At 45.5% G+C, this 22,715-nt stretch overlaps 1 pseudogene; it reads left to right on the top strand.

Annotated features, from left to right (window-relative positions):
- Nucleotides 1–22,715, top strand: part of LOC119435171 (structural maintenance of chromosomes protein 4-like) — a 74,979-nt pseudogene that overhangs the window by 9,543 nt on the left and 42,721 nt on the right.

The following is a 22,715-nucleotide window of genomic DNA, read 5'->3' as shown; positions in this document are numbered from 1 at the left end:
CATGAAAACAATGAATATTCTAAAAGTGTTGTCACGCACCGCTTGGGGTAGTGACACAAAGTGTCTTTTGAATTTGCATAAGAGCCTCATACTCACAAGATTAGATTACGGCGCCATAGTTTACCATTCCGCAACGCCAAGCACCCTGAGGATGCTGGATGCCACCGTGGCAGTGGCAACTCATAGAGTGTGATACTTTGTTTGTAGAAGTCACAAAAGACGCTCCAGAGGCACATATCCCGATGCATTTTCTAGAAATCCAGTTCAAGTACTCTTCATGCACTCAGTTTTACACTGACGCTTCCAAGTCACATGCAGGGGTATCTTATGCAGTAGTCGGCCCATCGTTCTCCGAGTCCGATATACTGCACCCGGAAACAAGCATTTTTATGGCTGAGGCCTATGCACTTTTATCGGCTGTGAAGAGTATAGGCAAATCGAAACTCAAAAGATCAATAATATTTACAGACTCCCTAAGCATCGTAAAAGCCATCATGACTCTACATAGACACACAAACCCTGTACTTATTGAACTGTATTCTGCTCTGTGCAAGGCATACATGTCTAACCAGCATATTATTATATGCTGGGTGCCTGGCCTAGAGGCATCGAGGGCAATGTTCTGGCTGATCAAATGGCCACATCAACTACATCGTGAGCCCTTAACCCTACCGCTTCTATCCCTGCCAGCGATCTCAAGCCCTACTTGAGAAAGAAACTTCAAAGCCACTGGCAGCGCTTGTGGGATGCCGAAACGAACAATAAGCTTCACTTAGTTAAGCCACAGATAGGTCCCTGGCATCCCGTTACGAAAATACGAAGAACAAATGTCCTATTCTCTCGTCTGAGAATAGGACATACATACGGCACCCACAATTTCTTCTTAACTGGAAATGACCCGCCAACCTGTGGTAGATGTGGAGAGAGGCTTACCGTGCTCCATGTCCTCGTGGAGTGCAGGGAAGCCGAAACAAAGAAAAAGGCACTTTCCCCAAGCGTACCGGTACTGTCTCCCACTCCATCCCGCTATGTTTCTGGGCGACAAACCTCTCTTTAGCACTAAAGCTGTCCTGGATTTTCTGAGCGATGTAGTATTGCATATTATTTGCCCAATAGTTTCGTAGCGCATCCTCTCTCCAGAGGATGTCGTCGCGATAGTAGTTTTGCATAGCATGCGCCTCCAGGCCCTTGCGTTTCAAAGGATCTGTCAAGGCAGTAGTGCTGTTTGAAAAGTTTATCAGGGATAAATTTTCATGTATCTTCATTATCTTGCAATTTGTTCTTTCGTGTTCATAGTGCACCTCATTAGCCATTGCCATAATTTTATACATATATATTTTACGCATTTTACAGCGATTGTTTTTTAGGCCCTTTTATAGCCACGACACATCTACCTTTCGCAATTCATTGCTCCATTGTCAACTTATGAACACACTGGCCTGGCGCTCTTTGGCCATACCTGGCTCTTGCGCCATTAAACACCATACATCATCAGTTATTGATGCATGATACAGCCATGGCTCCAATTTTCATGCACAGATGGCTAGCATTGTGGCCTCAGTCTTGTCGTGGCTTCCAACACTGTCGTTTTTTTGAAATGGCTCATTTCATTTTCTTTACTTTCATGTGCACGTCGGCAGCTCAACCGTGCCAAGCTTGTGGAAAAGACATGGAGGAGCTTAAGGGTGCACGTGACGAAGCTGTTGAGTTCTTAAAGCTTGAAACGACATTGCTGTGATAGAGAACCAGCTCTTCCAGTTCTACAGGTTAGTATTGCGTGCATCTGTCCATGTATTGACACAACAGCATGAAGCGTATGCAAGCACTGAATATTGCATCCTGTGAGACCTGTTAATGCAAGGTATGTTCTGTGCATGCTGTTTTGGTTTCCAGTGAAAACCAACCGCTTGTGCGTAGAGGAGGCTTTAGCTCGGGAACTCCTATCTAAATGCGTGGGATTGGAGAATAAGATTTTTTTGGTGGGGTCTTCGGTTTGCAAATCAAGCATTTAAAGTCATTCCTTGCAATGTCTGTGTAAGTGTCTTGTGTCTGTACATGTAAGGTGTTTGTTACCTGTGCTGAGCAACTTTCAGATCTAGAATGTAGTCTCAAGTTCACCTAATTTCCCACCACCACAGGCGCAATGAAAAGACGCAGCAAGCACAGGCTGACAAACAAGTCAAAGAGGCCCAGGCGCAGATGGTTGAGCTCAAGAAAGAGCTCGATACACAGCAGCAGGCACAAAAAGCGCAACAAGCTGAGCTCAAGAAGGCCCTCAGGTAAGTATTATGTACATGAAAATGGGATACAGTTGAACCCGAATACACCGCACCTGGTTTCAACAAATTCTCTACAGTGTGGCCACATTGATTTGCACAAAATGCTGCTTCCCATGACTAGTAACTAACGACCCCATGCCCTGCAGTACATCAGCGACTGACAACTGCAGTTAGTTTCCATAGTTGTTTAACCTCCACAGTGTCGGTCTGTGCAGGTGTTATCACAGATCTTTTTGAAGTACACTAGTTCATATATCCAACAGCTCAGACACGGTTAGTATATATAGCTGCTATTCTAGTTGAGATTAACAGGAAAAAAATTGAATTTGGCAGGCCGTGTAACGTGTAGAGCAGGTACCACTATTAAAGTAATAGAATTGATTCCATGGGAACGGAAATGCAGTTGAGGGAAGCAGAGGATTACGTGATGTCATGAACTTAAGGGAAACATGGGTCTGGGAGGCCGAAAAATGGGGGAAAAAAGATTTTTGAAATATTTTTGTCATAATCTCGAAGGTCTAAAGAAGCTATTTCTAAATATTGTAGTCATACCGTATTTATTCGAATCTAGGCCGATAGTTTTTTAAAATAATCATATACGAAACTCTAGGGTCGGCTTAGATTCGAGGATTTTAAAAAACGCGCCAGTTTTTAGCTGAAACTGATAAATATGGTGCATGTTAGTGCCATCTAGAAAAGTCAGTATCACAGCTGCTACTAGCCGCGCCAGTAGCCAACTGAAGTACACGAGGGACGTCGCCATTTTGACCTGCGTCGTATCGGTAGTATCGGTATAGTGTAGCATCAGCGCGCGGTGTGGCATATCGTAAAATGGCACCAAACAGGTGATGCCACTGTAGTGCCGCTTTCTAAGGAATACCATATTTACTCGAATCTAACGCGCACTTTTAACACAACCCTAAATCTGCGTTACCATACAGTCGAGCCCGACTATATCAAACCCGTTTATATCAAATTATCCCGTATATCAAACAATTTCTAAACACGGTGAATTTACATTGAGAATATATAGCAAAGTTACTGTTACATCGAGCTAAAATAGCAACGACAACCGATATATCAAACTCCATGTGCCTCAAAGTGCCCCAGCAAGTTGGCTTTCCCTCGCGGTGGCGGGGAAAACTGCTGGCGCCACCCTAGAAAAAGTGGTTTAGACCCGGCTGTGCACGGGTGAACACCCCCCTGCAAAAAATGATCCTAGCCTGCTCACAGCGCTTACAGCCAATCAGAGGCCGTCGTGCTTTCTCCGAGGCGCGGAGGCGGTACAAGTGAGCGCCATTTTTTCTTTCTTTATGCTTGTGTGCCTGCTGCTGCCTCTTTTCCTCGAGTCCTCATCAGCGTGGTCCGTGTTGGTGGTGTTGCCTGTTGGCGCTCTGTGAACTTTCTTGGCGCGCTAGTCGTCATGGCTTGTGCAAAGAGGCTGAATTTGCCATTCGCCACGAAACTCAAAAATCATAAATGGAGTCGAGCGCGGTGAGAAGAAGTCCGACGTCACCGCCGCTTACAAAATTCCAAGGAGCACCTTGAGTACTATCCGAAGAACAAGGCAGACATCAGGGGCCAAGTCGGACAAAAGGCCAGGTGCCTGTGGCACCTGACGTGTGCGCACCGCTGTGTACGAAGATGTCGAAGCGGCCGTTTACAAATGGTTGTGGACGTTCGGTCGCAAAACATCCCGGTGTCCGGCACTATGATTGAGCAGAAAGCCAGAACCTTGCTTCTCTTGCTTGGCAGGAACTATTTCCAAGGCGGTTCCGGCTGGCTCCAACGGTTCAAAGAATGGCACGACATCGTTGGCAAAGCTCAGCTGCTCTGACTCGTTGGACAACATGGAGGCGTGCGTGCTGTCGCAGGCAGCAAAGTCATTGAAACAGAAAATCCACTACTATTTTGTTCCAAAGTAGGGCACGCAAGTAAGCCACCATATTAATAAAGTACTTTTCTTATTGGTATGTGCCTTTGCGTCATCAAATCCTATAGCGGGCTATCGAATTATGCCATATACGAAACTAATAACGTTTTTTGGCGAGTTCATATACCCCGGTCGACGTATAGCTTAGGGCATTTCAAATGGCCGCCTCGCACGTGCGTCGAGCCTAGCTACCGTAGCATGCTGTAGCTTCCTCCGTGGCTTAGGCAATAGCTATCATCGTTTCACGTTCTCGCTTCTGCTCTATCAGTATGAAGTACCGAGTCATCATGATGCCGCATTTAAAAAGAAAGTGATCATGTGTGCAGAGAAGGACGGAAATCGGGCCGCATCACAGGCGTTCGGAGAATCCAAAACTTGCGTGCGGGACTGGCGCGAGAAGGAGACGATTTTCACCAGCAAAGCAATGCGGAACGGTTTCAATGGATTGAAGCAGGACGTAATCTGCGACGATCCACTTCGGCGATACGATTGCCTTGGCCATATCTTGAAAGCAATCTGCGAGGGGAAAGTCCGCCGCGCGCCGTTTTTCACCGCTCATAGGTCACGTTGAAGCGAGAGGCACGTTAGCACGAAGGTCAATTCGTTCGCCGTGCTTCCAGCGTTTTGACAGTTCATTTCCACGGTCAACGAGCGACATGTGTTCAGTTTGCTTGTGCGCGCGTGACACCGTGCTTGTGAATTTATTTAGTAAGCGAAGTTTGCCATTTTATACGGTCGATAAAACTGCTATCCTTACTCGTATAGCGGTCTGCTAATTTGCTATCGCATTCGATGCATTGCCTTTCATGCAAAACTGCGACTTTGTTCATTCATCGCAATTTCAGTGCATCGGAGGAAATCTGTTTTCCAAATGACAGAAAGTTGTATTTCTGTTTGAAAGCATGAGATGCGCGGTACTGTAAAGGACTTTTTTTCTGCATCACGGAAAACGGGTGCGCGTTACTATCAAGGGTGCGTGAGAATCGAGCAAGTAGTGTAGTTGTGCTAGCCGTAGAGGCATCCTCAAACGTTCAAGCGGGCGGAACTTCAGCATCGATAATAAAAACGTCTGTCGTTGAGGGGGCCACGGGAGATGCTTTTTGCGTGCGCCGCAATGAGGGTGATATTTACCCAGGAAAATTGATCGTGCACTCCTTCAAAAAGTGCAGCATCTCTAATGCTCTTGATGGTACTGGTTGAAGATGTCAGCAGTGAGGAAGATAGCGATGAGGCTAGCAGCGAGGCTAGCAGCGACGGTGACATAGAATGAGCTCGGCATGTTCATATTAAAATGCTGTTTCATTTTGTGAATGCTGTCCACGCTTTTTCATTTGGCCTACATTCGAGGTAGGTTTTATTTTTCTGGCTCGAACTTTTGGAGGGTCGGCTTAGAATTGGAGTCAGCCTAGATTCGAGTAATACCGTATAATACATGATTGTTTTCGCTCACCAATAGGATGAGAAAGAAGGTTGGCGTGCGACTAGCTTTCTTTCGAAAGCGCTCTCAGATGAGACAGACCGTTGAAAGATTCTGGCTGCAGTGGTGTCACACGTGATGCAAAGCAAATGCAGTGTACACATATGGTTTACATATCACAAGTGCTGGCTACAAATTCAAAACGAAGCTGTATGTGGCTTGGGGTGAAGCCCACTCCAGTTTTCTACCTGGTATTTTGCCCGTATTGCTGAAAAGGGTTACGCAAAATATTTTTCTTTTCTCAATTTGTTTTGCACAAGAAGAGAAGCACAGTGCCAGTGTCGTGTTCCTCTTTGTGTCCTTGTCTACTCAGTGCTGTTACTTTCCTCGTTTTGCACATTTATTTCGGTTAGAAAAAAGATCCAAGGATAGCTAAGCATTATGAGATGTGAATGTGAAAGCAATAATGTGAAATTGAATGCTGCTGAGCGGTCCTTAAAATTATGAACTCCTCGCAAGCAAGCGAGAGCGTTGAGACACTTAGCGCATTTTTTATTTAGCAGTACCAAGATGCAGTTGGAACGCAGGCGAGAGCTTTCACGGACAAAAAACGCATGGATAACACAGGCTTCCGAGAGGTGGGTGATTTGGTGTCGCGGCGATGCCCTCTCCCCTCATGTAACGCCTGGCACACTTATGTCGCGGGCGTCGCAGTCAATGGCAATTTAGGTGTCGTTCACTGCTCCAGACGACAGATGCCGGCTTTTTCACTCAGTGGGTCATTTGAAGCTTTCGCAGGAACATTTTTTTTCGCAAATGAACGTTTATATATGCCATCATTAAGGGCTAAGCCAATGATGATGATAACCATGCTAACAGTGCCAGCAAAGGCTGCATTGGTGAGATGATGAATGGCAAGGAGTGAGCATGGGTCACTTTCTTCAGGGAGTGTGAGAAGAAACAGAAGGAGGTGGATGCCAAGAAGCAGGAATATGCTGAATTCGAGTGCCGGGACTTGCAGTGCAGGGAGACCATCAAGCACACGAAGCAGAAAGGAAAGGAGCTGGAAAAGAATCTGGAGTCTGCTAAGGAGAAGGTACGCTCTCTGGCTCTTCCGTTAACAACTGTCTATGGTGCCCTTCCTGCCAATCTTCTCTGCTTTCTCTCCGTGTCTCAAAACTCCTGAGCTCCTTGCCTTGCCAGAGGCCCTGACCATGTTTGCTATATATATATATATATATAACAGTGTAAAAAGGTGTGTATAAAAAAGTGTTTTTTTTATAGAGAAGTGTAGTACAGCTCTCAGCATGCTATACTATGGTACCAGAGGCTGTAAAACCGTACTTAAGCAGCTCTGGTATTGATCAGCATTCAGTAAAAAATAACTCCTGCACTGCACGCTGACCACTCACGACTTTTCCTCCAGCACGTTAGTTCCACTGTGTCTTCCTTGAGCATGACAGTTATGATTTCTGCAGCAGGGGGACAACTTCTGCTTCCAGAGAGCACCTGTAAACAGAATTTGGAGAGCTGAAAGTTCTTCAGAATGGCTGTCCTGGTTAACCCGAATCGAATGCTGGCAAAAGCAGATGACACCTCACGTTGAGCACTAGTTGCATGAACAGAAAGCATCTTGATCACAGTGCTGCCACTTTTTCGGTGTCAGGGGCACGTCGCGGCTTGGCGAGTCTGCAAGTTTCGAAACTTCTATCTACCCAGTGGGTGTAGTAAACCAGCAACATGTTCACTCAGTTAATCAATCAATTTTATTGCAATAAAACTGTTGCAGACAATGTGTAGGTAATCCAGAAATTAACCAACACTGCTAGTACTAGATGTTCATGGTCTGTATGTGGCTGCTGAAAGTTGAGGTTTATGATGTGTAGCAGCTAAACTATTACAGATACAGTGGAATTCGCTGATATGATGTTCACGGGAACCGGAAAATAAAGCATATCATCTGAAAATCGTATCATCCAACGTATTATCTAACCAAATCGTGACCCGCCGCGGTGGCTTAGCTAAGGCCTTGTGCTGCTGAGCACAAGATCGCGGTATCGAATCCCGGCCGCGGCGGCCGCATTTTGATGGCGTCGAAATGCAAAAACGCCCATGTGCTTGCATTATAGTGCACGTTAAAGAACCCCAGGTGGTCAAAATTAATCCGGAGCCCTACTACAGCGTGCCTCATTATCAGAACTGGTTTTGGCACGTAAAAGCCCAGAAAGAACAAATCATGTTATTGGGAAATGAAAAAAAAAACTTATCCTTAAAAACATAGTTTGCAGAAGAATCAACAAGGTCCCACTGTAATCCCTGAATTTTCCTTTTAATCCATACAGTTGCACATAATAGATAGCCAACTTGGCACTGCAGTCAGCTTAGATTAGTAAAAGATAACTAAATCAAACTTTGGCACTTCAATATTTCGGCTGGTTCATACAGACCTCAAATATTTCTTAGTCTGTTTTGTTTTCAATGCCTTCTGGAGCTGCGCGGTTTGAACAACGCCTTCGGTTGGTTGAAACTTCTGGCTTCTCTGCGCAGTGCAATATAGCCAAATATGGCTGATATAAGGGTATTTGTTCCCGTGTTTGATGTACTTACTAGCATGTCTGTTCAGACAAGGTGGTGGTGAATCCAGTCTTGTGTTTGCTGCGAAGAAGCACGTGTATGTTTGCAGGCATCTTCTGGTTCAGACATGGCCAAATGTGTGTATCTTTTTGTATAATAATAATTGCACTTTAGGCTTTATACTATTCCACTTCAGATGATTCAAACAAAATACTGCAGCCCCTTTCTGGTGTTCATTTATTTATTGTGGATGAACGAAATGAGGAGGCTGTAGGCACTGTAACTTCACATTTGCACTGACACTTGAAATGTCCCGTGGCCGGAGAGGAGAAAGGAAGAGATCATCTCGAAAAAGCACTTGTGGGACCACAAGGAAGAAAGGCAATATAGGCATACACAGTGCTACATTTATCGAAGGATAACAATGTTAGTGGTATTTAAGAACAGCGTTAGTGCGCTTTTTAAAAATGGTGAAACACTCACTCGCCTAATAATTACCTTGTTAAGAGAGAGAGAGAGAAGCTTAAAAGGAGAGAAGCTGCATGTTGCAAAGATTACATTAACGTTAACTCTACCCACTTGCAATTTCTTTTGTTGATGTTGGGTTTGTCTAGTCAGAGCAAAGTGAAAATGTGCCTAATATCTAAATTATGGCATCAAGACATCACCGGCCTGCCCTTATCTGATGTTTTATCTGCAGGTCTTCGTGCCCTTACTAAAATAGAGTGCGCATTATGAACTTTCCTATAATTCTATCCAGGTGATGCTAGATATCTTTAAAAGAGCACTTTGTGTTGAAGTGGACTTCTGTAGGAGTATTTTGTAAATAACAATTCTTGATTAATGTCAACACGAATATCAAGGATGAGGAAGGTATTGCAGTGCACAAGTACTGATAGCAGCTTGGGACGATAACAACACTTGTTAGTAGCGTGACAATCTACATGCTTTATTTGGGCGCATATAAGCCGCACCAAGAATTTCACACATGAAGGCAGGGTACTGGTTATGCTCTTCAGTGCAGCTTCACAGCATCACATTGTCATGAAGTCACACCAGATTTGAACTGGGAGCACCAATGAAAACTGAATTGTATGATGGTAAAAGCAAGTTGATTTTGAAGCTCTTCTTCGTACATGCTAGTAATTTCACAGAGTTGCTTTTATAAAAAATTTGAGAGTTGTCGCATGCAGATACTTTTGTGAGGTATTCCCATGCTTTTTCTGTATGCCATCTATGTTAAGTTGTGCTGCCCAGCCATAATCATGTATCCGTAACAATTTGCCCATCTTTCAGTCATTCTGCTATGAGAATTCAGATTGCATGTGAAACTGGCTCATTGTCAGTTCTACTGCCAGCAGCACCTTGCACGCATCTTCGAGGCTTTTTATTGTTATTGCGCTAGCAATTATATGGACACTCCAAACAGATTTCTGTCATCGCCGTGAGGTTCCGTATAAAGTCTAAGGGCGATAAAATCGTTGCTGCACGCCATATGCTGTATGTGCGAGGGACGCACATACAGAACGCGAGGGATGCGCGCTTTCACAGAGAGTGAACGAACGGCAGAGAGCAAACGCGATGGCCGTCGCACGAAAGGCCGTGGGAGGATGGAAGCGAGGGAGGGGGGGCGCCGTTGTGCTCCGGAACCAAGTGCACAATTAGCGACCGGTGTAAAAGGATCTGGCGATTCAATCTCATGGGCGCGAAAGTAGGGAAGTGGGAAGGCAGCGTGGAAGAGAGGGGGTGCAGTTTCTACTCTGCCGGCGACTGCGCACTTGTACTTGCGTGGCCCGAGCTGTCGTGCGACCACATCTTGAAAGCGATCTGTACACAGTCCTAATTTGTATGCGCTGTGCTTTCGCCGCTTAGTTTCTGTTGAAGTGATAGACTGCACGAACCTTTGCTCGCTGCTGCTGCTGCTGTGCTTGCTCACACCAGCGTTTTGATAGTGGTTGTCTGCGGTCATCGAGTGCAATCTATTGGTGTTGCTTGTGCGCGCTCACACCATGCTTGTTAATTCAGTTATAAGCAGATGTGTCCAAGTTTATACAGCCGATAAAACTAATATTCTACTGTATAGCTCTACTAATTTGCTGTCGCAATTGATGTTTTGCCTTTAGGGCGAAACTGCGACTTTTTATTGCAGCATTTGTAAGTCACTAAAGTGAGGATACCTGCGCTGTCATCTTGCATTGTATGGGCACTTTGCTGTTGTGTTAAGACCTCACGTCTTGAATTATGCAAGCAAATTTGCGTGATTAGGTTCAAGACCTGAAGAAACAGCCGGAAAAGCTACAGAAGGACATTGAAAAACTGCAAGCCAAGAAAGAGATGATCGAAAGGAAAAGGTTGAAGCGGAGGCCAAGCTTGCCGAGGTGAGCTTCAGCCACTGTAACGCTGTTGTAGGGCCCACACGTATGCCATTTAGAACTAAAGTCAAAGCTTGTTATAATAATCGTGTCCGACATGAAAACACCTTCGTTACATCCGATATCATTCTATGTGTAAAACTTGCGATCAGGTTATTTGAAAGAAATTCAAGCATGGTGTCTCCAACTGGCGAGCAGTGGTGTCTTGTCATTTGCATGGCCATCAGTCAGTGTGGGGCACATGAACAATGCTCACAAATTCATTTTACACCAAGGTTAATTCCAAAAATGCTTAGTACCATCACACTGATTGCAACAATGCGGTCAGTGTGTTCCCACATAATCGGCATGTTGGCTGCCAGGTGGCCAGCAGAGTCAAGCTGCTGGTGAAGATACGCACACATGCCCAGAATGTGCTGTTTCAAGTTCCTTTAGCTGAGTATATGACATTTTCCTACCAGAAACACATATATTATTCTGCAAACAAACAAATAGTATTCACTTTTGTGCAACCAATATTGTATTGAATCTTGAATTGCTTAGGTTTTGTAATAGCTGCAGAATACTCCTTAAAATAAAACATACCCAACCAAATTTTATTTCTTCATATCCTATGATTCTGTATGTCCATCTTTGTTGGGTTGATGTTTACTGTAAATTGTTCAAATGTTTGCATGAGATGTGTTTGAAATGAATTCCTTTACGTACTAGGTTTTCATATTGTACAGCAGTAGTTTGCATTTTCTCATCTGGAAGTTCACAGTTGAAAATAGGTAACCTTGTAGCTAGGACTTGGTATATGAACGTTGTAGTAGTTCACAATCGCAATTTTTCTGTAGGTCATGGAATCCCTCAAGACACAGACCGATGAACTTCAAGAGCAGAAGGCAGTCCATGAGCAAGAACTTCTTGGCCTTCAAAAAAGGGGAGTGAGTGAAAAGAAGTCACAGGTAAGTGCTTGACAGCAGAAGTAGTACTCGGCTTGGGACAGAAACCTTGTCCTAGGATCACCTGACCCTGGGCTAGGCGCTCTTTGAGATTTAATTTATGACTAATTTACTAAAAGTTAATTGAAAGTGCATCACCATTTTTTCACTATCAAAGAGTCTATGCATCTCAAGCTGCTTGCACAATGCCCCTGTGTGACGCTTCACAACTTGCAGCCTATAGCAGTTAAAATTTCCAGCGGGGCCTAGTAGAGTTCTGACACAGGTTTTTGAAGCTGTAAAACTTCTCACATGCTGGTTGCATGAAAAAGGATGACACTTAAGAAGTATGAAGGTTCAGAAACACTATAAGTTAATTTAACTTGATACTAAAGCTGATCTCAAAATGTCGAACTGGTGCCATCAATATTGTAATGTCATGACATAGCAAAATTTGCTGACATTTCGTACCAATAAGGCTAGGTGTTATGATGCTGCTCCTAAAAAAATATTTAATAGTGCTGTATGCGTTTCTTCTGGCTGTGCTTGTGTATGGCAGCCACAGCGATTGCAGGAGCAAAGCGAGTCAGCGTAGGATGCGTCCACCTCAGGTACCATGACAAAACCTATGTTATATAAACAACTACTACAGTCGAGTCCCGCTACAACGAAATTCACGTAACACACGAAAAATTTCGTTGTGGCGGAACTTAATTGACGCGAAATTGATATGATATACGTATGCCAAACGGCAAAGCCGCAAATGAAACCGAAACAATTGTCCGGGAAATCTTCGCAATGGCGGGGGGGCAAAGGTAGAGACGTACCGAAGGCAGTTGATAGTGTCAAACTTCACGAGAGAATGCATTTCGCGCCGCTGTTACAGCATTTTTGTACATTGCAGCTGACGCCTAACCCAACGCGCGTGCCCGGCGATCGTGAAACACTCATTTTGCGGCACATGCACCATCGCAATGAATCAGTTTGAATTATCACAATTTCACTGCATATTTATGGCAGTCGGCAAGCTTGCATTAACCGGAAGTTTTATTTCCCAAAGTCGGTCAGCCTGGATTTCTTATGCTTCATGGCAAGCAAAGGCATTACGCAAGTCTCAAAATCCGTTAAAAGAGCCATTGCAATTGTCGTGGGTTCTGATAACTTTTCTGATGAGGCGAAATAATCCAATACTTTCAAAGTAGTCACCGGAGTCGGGGTGTCTAGCGGATAGTCATTTTCCCCAGACGACGAGACGTTAGCATCTTGTTGACAACAGCGGCTGAGGCGCAGCCACTATCTTGAAAGCAATTTGCGACGTGCACAAAGTGAGCGCCCGCGCGGGCCTCATCTTCAAAGCGATCTGCGATGTGGGCAAAGTGCAAGTAGTGCCGGTAGAGTCGTGTGCGCTGTGCTTTCGATGTTTAGTTTGCGGTGAAGCGAGAGACGGCACGGCGGTCAATTCGTTCGCTGCTTGCGCGTCTCACTCCAGCGTGTTTACACGGAGTTTCCGTGGTCATCAAGCGAGATCTGTTCTTGAACTGTGCGGGTGTGACACCATGCCCTGTAATTTAGTTAGCGAATGTTTACAAGTTTATACGGTCAATAAAACTATTATCTTGAGTTCGTATAGCTGTCTACTAATCTGCTATCACAACCGATGCTTCGCTTTGTGGGTGAAACTGAGATTTTTCCTTCTGCTTCGGCGATCGTATGTGCCTTCTCCTCAAGAGAGAGAGAAATTTACGCTTCTTCGTTGGCGTAGCCATTTCGATCGGGCACACACCACAGAAAACACAGCGATTGTGGTGATCCCCTGCAGTGTCGTGCAGGCACTTGATGATCACGCGTGGCTATGGATTGCAGTGGCTTAAACCAGTACTTTGAATTTGATTTCGTTTGCGAAAACCTCGTTCCAGAGGACATACGATCGTCACAGCTTTGGAAAGGCCTTCTAATTTGACTACTCTGCAGTTTCAGTTTCAATTCAGTCCCAGTTTCGTTCTTGAAAAGTTCATTGAAGCGGAAATACTGAATAAAACGCCTTCGTTATGAAGGGACTTTTTTTGTATTACTTTCTGTAAGCAGCTGACGGGGAATCGGAAAATCTTCGTTGTGGCTGAAATTTCGTTGTTGTAGGGGGATTTGACTGTATTAATTATATACTTAAGGTGTTCTTGACGCTTGCTAGTACTTTTTCTGGAGTTTTAGACGCTTTGGACCTCTATTTAAAGCAAAAATTGACAAATCAAAAATGCACTTTTATGATGGTCATATTTAGTTGTGAATTGTTGCTTTTACCACAAGTCTGCATGCAGACAAACTTGGTTGAACAGTTCCTAAATAAACATTTGGAAGTCAGTGTCCATGTACGTCATTTGTGTTATTTTATCTTGTCTATTTGTGCTGCACAAAATGTTTTCAAGAACCTTGACGTTTATTTCTCATATGTGAGGTCCTACTTGTGTCCTCCAACATATCCTCCTGCAGCTCTACATCCTTGTCCTTTCTCTGTCCTGTGTTGTAGTACCATTAGCAGTGCTCCCACTCTTGCGCCAGATTGCGCCATACGAGATTTCCTGTGCCATCCTGATAAAAATACACGATTTTGCGCCGAAGTGCGCCCAAATTAGCGCCTGCGCATTACGCGTGTGGCTGCAGTGGCCTGCAGACGTGCGTACCGCGCATGACTAAAGCGGCTTCATAAATCGAACGGCAACTGCGATAATTCGGGCTCGATGGGGACTGCCTAAAAGTTCAAATTGGGAGTCAGAAATATCCAAATTCACCAGAATATAACTAAATATATTCCGCCAGTGGCCAAAAAAGCCATTATTCACGGTTGACCCTTTTGGGGATATGTTCACTTTTGCGGGATTTCGCGTTAGCGTCGGCAGACTTGGTAGTATGCCAGGAGCGCTATCATCTGTCGACGTGTCCAGTGCTACTCGCGCGAAATGTCGCTAAGTGAAAGCATCCCAGAAAGGGATCGTCTAAAATAAAGCCAAAGTTGTCAATGCAGTCCTTCGCGCACGTATGCTTGCCTACGATCTGGTCAGTTCGTATCTCTACCATTGTCATGCTGTTGCCACAAATAGACGAAAGTACAATTAATGCATGCACCGAATCTTCAACCTTTGGCAACAGGACCGCGATTTTGTAGCGATGCCTTTTCTACTGCCACTCCTTGCGCTTCATCAGTGGTATAAGAGTGGCGCTCCGCCTGCGTTATTTGGTATCAGCTGGCAGATAACGATGGATGATAAGGGCGGCATATAGAATCGAGCAAATGCATCGCTACAAATTGCCGTGCAGGAGTCGACCGTGTTATCATAGCCTGATGGCAGTTTTCTTTTTTTTTGTAAACAGTCACTGTCCTCGTCGGCGGAGACATTGAGGGCGTAGTCGGCACTGCTTAAACAACTTTAGTTGCCGCGACCGTGTTGCTAGTTAACATATCAATGAATAAACGCTGGATGCGTGGAGCCAACCCGAACACACCCGAATGGCTTGCCGGAGTTCGCTTGGCCGACGGTTTGAGCGCGGTCGGTGCTGGATTAACTAGGCTTCGCAAGTTTCCGTTTCCAGGATGTGTCGGCAACAAGGCTGACCACTATGCTGCGGCTATGTGACGTATCAATGCCAAAATATTGCTATTTCTGCTCAACTCGGTATTCAAATTAAAATGCAGTCGTGCAGGTGGAGTCCGAATTATATAGAATGGCGTACCTTAAGGTGTCCGAAATTTCGGTCGTACTTATACTTCAAATTTATGGGCCAGTGATGCTGCCTCAAGGTAGTCCGAATCATCGAGCTTGTTTGAATTGCTGGTGTCGAAATAATTGGTTGACGCCAGTTGTGAATCGGCCAGTTGCTGAACAGAAGCTTCAGCATTATGAGGAAAACAGACCGTTGAAAACCTGGGTGTCGTGTGAAGCAATGACTGAGCATTACGAGGTGCTCATCAAGGCTTGCCTGGCTCAGAAAAGCATTGATGACATTGAGTCTGGTCGGGTGTTTCTGACTGATGCTAGAGCCTTGCTGAAGACAACAAAGTGTCAGCTGTCAATGAAAAAATCATACAATGTATAAAAGGCACCATCTGAGCAGCTTCACTCAACTTGAATAAACTAATTACAGCACACTGTGTGAACAGGTTTGTTGCCTTCATTTTAATTAAAGGGAAACTCATGTATTTGGAGGCAGAGCAACATTGTTTTACAGCAAGCAAATGCTTTCTGGAATAATGCTTATCAATTTTAAGTGTTTGAAATGGCCTAGGACGTGTCCAACAGCTGGCATTTATTAGCTCCGAAGTGCTCCACAATCTGAATCTGGATGCTCCAAACTGCCCCAAAATTAAGATTTTGCTGCTCCAAAAGTTGCTCCAAATCTCAGCTCATCAGCGGCAACACTGCATTAGTGGTCTTTGCTCTAACCGTTGCACAACTGTCCTTGTTGCTTTACTCCCTCCACCACCCGCCACTGTAGTATGAGATTGCCAAATTGGAGCTGGACCTCAGTGTCAGCACGTACCAGCGAGAGATGTCAAGGTTGGAGGAAATCGAGCTTAACCTTGAGCAAGTGAACAACTTACTAACCGACAAATCCAGGTAAGCTTGCATGAACACCCGTTTTGTGCACTTGCTTTGCTGCTCCTTAGTGTTGAAAGTGCAAGTTTGCCTTGTGCAAGGGACACTGAAGAAAATTAAAGGTCAGCTGTATTATTAGTAAAGTATCCTTCTGCAATACCGTAAAAGCGACTTTTACAGTAAGAAGCTTAGTATTAGGGAGGTAGAATTATTGGTAAATTGTATGGGTGTGCAAATAGTGATTTTTGAGACCGAATCGAATAATGAATAATGGGCAGCTATTTGCACAATTAATATACAACCATGTTCACATTCTAGTATTCTTAAAATTAGCAAGTTTCTGTCATTACATAGAATGAATGTTATGAAGCATTTATGAAAAACATGAGTGGAGGATTATGAGGTTTCTTTGCAAGTACAGGACTCTTCAGAAAGTGATGATCACTGTATAGCCGGTACGGTGTGGCTACCTAAGCAACATAGCCTGCTCCACTACGCAAGTTGTCATGTTTTAGTTATGTCTATACTATGCCCATGAGAGTGAAAATTTACCGTAATTTTGCTTGAACATTATGTTTATTTGGGCACAGTTGACATTTCTAAATCTTCTAAAAGTACTTGAAAAATGTTCACATTTAGTTTACACTTCAACCTCATTATAAAAAAGTTGAAGGGCGGCCGAAATGACTTTGTTATATCCGTTACTTTTATTTATTTATTTAACATACTCTCAATGCCTGATGGCGTTACAGAGAGGAGTGGTGAATCATTATATAATGTTAGAAACAGCAGTTTGAAAGGATGAATGAACCGGATTGCTGGCGACCGAGGTGGGGAGGTGGTTCCATTCGGATGCTGTCTTGGGCAGGAAGGAATTGAAGAAAAGGTTTGTGCGGCAAGTTGGTACTTGTACCTTGACGTTGTGGTCAATTCGCGATGAAATATAAGGGGGTGATTTAAAAAGGTCATTTTTTTATTTCTGGGTTACTATAGTTAATTAAAACTTTGTTAAATCAATTATTGCCATTTAGTGCAATATATGCAATGGGGTGCACAATTGTAAACATCGAAATAAGAAGGGGCTTTGCAGTACTGTCATATTGTACGGCATGCTGTTGCATTGGCATGGTCTCACCTTGTGGTTACTATGCCCACTTACATTGCATGGTAGGCAATGTTGGCCACGAGAACAGACAATGGTCATTACAAATTAATATTGTAAGCATTTATGCAAACATCATCTTCATCTGTACAAAACCATCATCAATCATTGGCTCATGTTCGTTTTTACGTCGGTTCCATCTTTCTTTCTTGGAATAAAGCATAAGCTCGACCATGATATTTCAAGTGGAGGCGCTTTAAGATCCCTTCGAGCTCAATCCTCTTTAAGATCTCTCCTGGAGCTACGTTCGGGACTCTGCTTACGCCAGGAGGCCGCCATGTCGCAAGACCAGCCCACAGCATCAACCAGCTAGGTTCAAGTGCCAGCCACCCCTACTCCAGCCCGGCCAACAACCGGTATCGCGATCCTGAAGTCTTCTCTGGCTTGCCTGGTGAGGACGTTGAAGACTGGCTCGACACCTACGATCGTGTCAGCGAGTACAATAACTGTAACGAGACATCTAGGTTAAAAAACTTACCGTTTTACGTCTCTCAAGTAGCCAAGACATGGTTCCTTAATCACGAGAGAGCCTTCCGTGATTGGTCGTCTTTCAAGGAGCAGCTACGGCAAACTTTTGGCACACCCACGGTTCGTTCGGAAGTTGCGAAAAAGAGGCTGTCTGGGCGCATCCAGCATTATGGCGAGTCGTATACCTCGTACATTGAGGACATCCTCACGCTTTGCCGCCGTGTCCACAGTGCCATGCCAGAAACTGACCGCGTGCGAAACCTTTGGGTATTGAATCTACTGCCTTCAACGCACTTGCTGCTCAAAACCCTTTGACAGTGTCGTGGACGTCGTCTCCATCTGTCAGCGCCTCGACACCTTGCAATCAATACGCTTGCAACCAGTCTTTTCCGACAACCCCCTGGCAAACATTATTGAGCTCCAGTCTATCATTGGAGCCATAATTCGTGAGGAATTGCAAGCGCATGGCTCACCTGACCTGCGCGGCATTATTAAGGAGGAATTGGCCTCCCTGCAGAACGCCCACCATGCCAACGCTTCTTGCCTACAACCGGCTTCTTACGCCCAGGTTGCTGCAATGCCAGCCGCACCATCTCCAATGGCACCGCCTGCGCCTGTTCACGATCACCTGGCCCCTTTATTCGCCTGAGCTCCAAACCCGCCTTACTACTCTGCCTGGCGTTCGTCGAGGTCTATCTGCTATTACTGCTGCTTTCGAGGACATATTTCCCATTTTACCGCCACAACCCAAGACGAACGTCGTGGTTCCGCTGCCTTTGAATGTGATGAGCCACTTCCTCGCGTCTACCGCACTTACGACGATAATCCTCCCGCTCGCCGATCTCCTTCTCCGGTCGACTTCTCCAACACCGCCCACAACACACGTACCTCGAGACGCCGCTCCGACGTTATGTTTCGCCACTTCGGCCTGTCTCCCAACTCCATGTCCAGGGACCGGAAAACTAACCAGTGCAGTTTTTGGAGGGAAAACTGCATCGCCGCGAAGTGATACAAGTCCTCCTTAACGTCTGTCGAACATGTTATTGGTATCTGTGGAGGGTGTGCATTTGTTAGCTTTGATTGACACGGGCTACAATATCTGTTATGCGTGCGGACCTCTGCTCCCGTCTGCGGTAAGTGAAGATGCCTTATGTTGGATCATCCTTGATTGGGGCTAATGCAACACTGATTCGGCCATCAGCCCATTGTACAGCACGCGTCTTCATTGATGGTATCCGCCATCACATTAAGTTCGCGATTTTATTCCCGTGCACTCATGAACTTATTTTAGGTTGAGACTTCCTCTTGTCAGCGTCCGCCTTAATCTCTTGCCGTCAACGTGTAGTCCATATGACCGAGACAGTTCATTGCTGGGGGAGTGCCTAGGAGCCACGACTATATTTTTTCACTGCTGCCGATTCTCTACTGCCCCCCGGCCACGAGCAAATCATAACTCTCTCTTCTACAGACATCACCAATGCCGACGTGTTCATCACTCCTTACGGCCGCTGTCTTGCCCGTGGGATTGTCTTTGTTTATTGCCTGGTGCGGTTCAAAGAAAGCGCTGCATTACTCATCACCTTAAACAGGACCACTGAGACAATCCTCCTACCTCAAGGCTCTGCAGTGACCTGTTATGTCGACACCCAACCAGTCTCCCTGCTTCTTCTTGCCGCCTTGCAAGCCCTTCCTCAACAGGGCAAATCTGCTTCATCTGCCCTTTCTTGCGTGATAAGTCCGAACCGTACTGCTGCTCAGAGTGAAGCATTGCTAAAATTACTCATGAAACATCAGGCCTCCTTTGACATGAATGCTTCGTCACTCGGATAGACCTCCGTTGCCTCCCATCGTATCGACACCGATGGCCAGACTATTGTACGCTGTCGCCCCTACCGAGCCTCTTTGGCTGAATGCCAAATCATCGAGGAGAACGTCGCCGATATGCTGAAAAGAAACATCATACGTCCCTCCGCCAGTTCTTGGTCATCACCCGTCGTTTTAGTGCAAAAGAAGGATGGATCGGCATGATTTTGTGTTGACTACCACGCGCTAAACAAGATCACCTGTAAGGCTGTATATCCGATGCCCCGTATCGATTTCCTGGGCTAGTTCGCCGTGCAGCTAATTATGCACTTCACACAGAGACGCGAAGTCCAGCTGCACCTAATCACGGTTTCACCGGTAGTGGGTTCACAATATACACCACAAGGTGTTTGAACCCGCCACCTTATCGCCCCGTATTGATGACGCCCTTGATTCTTTGCAAGGCGCGCAATACTTTTCCAGCCTTGATCTTCGCTACGGATATTGGCAATTTTCAATGCAAGAAACGGACAAAGAAAAGACTGCCTTTTCTACTCGGACGGTCTTTACGAGTTTAATGTAATGCCTTTCAGCCTATGCAATGCTCCCACCACATTTGAAAGGATGATAGACACTTCTTCAGGGCCTCAAGTGGAAAACTTGTCTATGTTACCTCGACGACATCGTCGTGTTTTCATAGACTTTCACTGACCATCTGCAATGCTTAGATGACGTGCTAATATGCCTTTCTAATGCCGAACTTCAACTAAACACGAAGTGCCATTTCGCTAGCACAACGATTAAAGTCCTGGGTCATCTCCTTAGCAAAGACAGCATCCAGCCCTATCCGGACAAAATTTCTGCAGTGCTCAACTTTCCACGCCCACTTCATGCAAAAGAACTGCGCAGCTTCCTTGGACTCACCTCATACTTTCGACATTTTATCCGGAACTTCGCCAGCATTGCCTTGCCCCTCCACAAGCTCCTTGCTAGTTCCACTTCTTTCGATTGGAACGATCAGTGTGAAGCCGCATTCCAAGAACTCAAGCGCGCACTAACATCCCCACCTTTGTCATTTTGATGATAAGGCGCCCACATTACTGCATACTGGCGCTAGTAGTCAGGGAATTGGTGCCGTACTGCTGCAGCGCAACCACGAACTTTGCGAAAAGGTTGTTGCATATACAGTCGCATTCTGACTTTCACAGAAAAGAAGTACTCGATAACCGAACAAGAGTGTTTGGTTGTTATGTGGTCCATTCCGAAATTTCGTCCATACCTCCACGGTCGATATTTCACGGTTGTGACCGACCACCATGCCCTATGTTGGTTGTCGATAATCAAAACTTGTCTGGATGCCTTGGCTGCTGGATACTCCAATTACAAGCATATGATTTCGATGCGATGTCATATACAAGTCCGGAAGGAAAGCACCAAGATGCCGATGTTCTTTCACGATGCCCATTACCACCATCATCGGAGCACATCGCATCACCTTGTCAAATTGGCCACACGGAGGACGCATCGTCTATTACACCAATTTCCTCCTTGACTCCATCAAACTACCTTCAGCGCTTTCCACTCACCAGCGCGCCGATTCTTATTGCCATGCCATCATCAATCACCTTACCGGTGTTTCATCTCCACCCAGTGCCAGGCTACAGAAACAGCTCAAACTATTCAATGCGAAGACGACGTGCTCTACCGTTACATTTTTCACCTGGAAGGCCATCGATGGGTTCCCGTTCTACCGCCCTCTCTTCACGCTGAAGTTCTGCAGAACTCACACGATGACCCTACGTCAGGCCACTTGGGTTACCACAAAACACGAGCGCATACTAGGCTTGTGCGAATAGTGCTTTTTTGGCTCGAAGCGAATTCGAAGGGAATAGTAATTCTTCTCGAATAATTTCAAAGTGAATACTTCGAATAGTAGCAAGTAAAGAAAAAAAAACGGCAGAGGACTAAGGTGGGGGATTTATTCAACAGAGGTGCAACGGCTGCGTCAATTGCGCCATTTTGATACAATTTCGTGTTTTTGCGCCAAAACCATGATATATGTCGAAATTGCGCCACTCTGCCCCAAAAAACCCGACCAGCTACGAAATTTCTCGGTTACAATGGCATTGCGATGCTCTTTTAATGGACTGTGGAACTCACGTAACGCCTTTGCTTGCCGTGAAGCGTAAGAAATCCAGGCTGACCGACTTCTGGAAATAAAACTTCCGGTAAGCGCAAGCTTGCCAAGCTTGCCGACTGTCATAAATATGCAATGAAATTGAGATAATTCAAACTGCTTCATTGCGACGGTGCATGTGCCGCGAAGCGAGTGTTTCGCAATCGGCCGGGAACATGCTTTGAGTTAGGCGTCGGTCGAAATGCATGAAAAATGCTGTAACTGCGGCGCGAAATGCATTCTCTCGTTAAGTTGACACTTCATTGACCGCCTTAGGACGTCTAAACCGTTGCCCCTCCGCCATCGCAAAGATTTCCCGGACGACGGTTTCGGTTTCGTTCGCCCGTATTACCCTGTACCCGTATTTTGCAGGCTATAACTCGCACCTTTGTGTAAGTTGCACCCTCCTAAAAATAACAGCTCTTCCGAAAAAAAAAATGTATATACTGGTGTACAAGATGCACCTGTTCTTTCGGTATACGATTTTAAAAAATTAGTGACGTTTCACTCCGTAAACGCGGGTCGCGTGCAAGCGTATGGGTGTCATTCCTACATAATTGTGATAGCGATGATTGCACCAGGTGCATTTCTGCAATCTTGGTCGCCGCAATGTTCCGTATGAAGTCCAAAGGCGATAACATCGTCTTGTGTGCCGTATGCCTTCTGTGCAAGTGAAAGCGTGCGACAGCGAGCCGGAGGAGGAAAGCGGGATGGTATCGTGGGAGGGAGGGGGTCGGCTTGTACTTTGATAGCAACTGCGAAGTTTGCGCAACGGCGTGCGCCGTATCTTGAAAGCAATCTGTAGATGCGACAACTTCTGGGTCGGTTTATTCGCAGTTGGCCTGCTGCCCCTTGCGTTGCTGCTGCGTCCTCGCACGCGTGCGGGAACTCGATAGCACGCACAGAACCCATAGCAATTAATTAAATGGCAGAGGAGGTCAACCCAGCGTGCTTTGCGTGGCCATAGCCTCCAATCCGATTTTGACGGCAGTTTTGCCGGGGAAGGAAACGTACAC

Source organism: Dermacentor silvarum, unplaced genomic scaffold (genome assembly GCF_013339745.2).
Source record: "Dermacentor silvarum isolate Dsil-2018 unplaced genomic scaffold, BIME_Dsil_1.4 Seq496, whole genome shotgun sequence".
Taxonomy (NCBI): Eukaryota; Metazoa; Arthropoda; class Arachnida; order Ixodida; family Ixodidae; genus Dermacentor; species Dermacentor silvarum.
Note: the sequence above shows the minus strand (reverse complement) of the source record. Positions and strands in the feature narration are given on the sequence as shown.